The following is a 681-nucleotide window of genomic DNA, read 5'->3' as shown; positions in this document are numbered from 1 at the left end:
ATCAATGAAGAAGAACAATGCATCCTCTGATGCTAAGTTGGGGATTTGAAGCGTGAGAGTAGTAAACTCCTTTACGTAGTCGCTAATCATACTCTTGTGCTTCAACTCCCTCAACTTCTTCCTTACTTCATAAACCACATTCTCATGGAAGAATTGTCTTTTCAATTCCCTTTTGAAATCTTCCCATGTGGTTATGTTGCAAGTACCCTTTTCCATATCTACGCACTTTCTCCTCCACCACAAAGTAGCATTATCAGAAAGGTAGAGAGCTGCAGTGGGACCTTTATTGCTTCTTCGACCACCCCTTGGCCTTCGAAGTACCTCTCCATTTGCCATAGGAAGTTCTCCACCTCGCGAGCGTCCCTTACGCCCTTGAACTCCTTTGGCTTGGGGAGATCAATCTTTGTTGTCTCCCTTATAATGGTTGGTCGAGATTTCGCCTCCTCGAACCAAATTCGAACTTCCTCAAATAGCTTTAAAGAATTCTCAAGCTTCTCTTCAATTTGGAGCATACTTTCTTTGAAAGCATCTAATTCTCCCAACACGTGAGCCTCGAGGGTTTCCTTGTCATGTTCTATCCTTTGGAAGCGCTCATCCATAGAGGATAGAACATTTTCTAACACAGAAACTCTTTTTTCTAAGAAGTTAGAGTCCTTACCTCTAGGCTCACTTGAAGAACGG

This window comes from Arachis duranensis, chromosome 8 (genome assembly GCF_000817695.3).
Source record: "Arachis duranensis cultivar V14167 chromosome 8, aradu.V14167.gnm2.J7QH, whole genome shotgun sequence".
NCBI classification, from domain to species: domain Eukaryota; kingdom Viridiplantae; phylum Streptophyta; class Magnoliopsida; order Fabales; family Fabaceae; genus Arachis; species Arachis duranensis.
Note: the sequence above shows the minus strand (reverse complement) of the source record.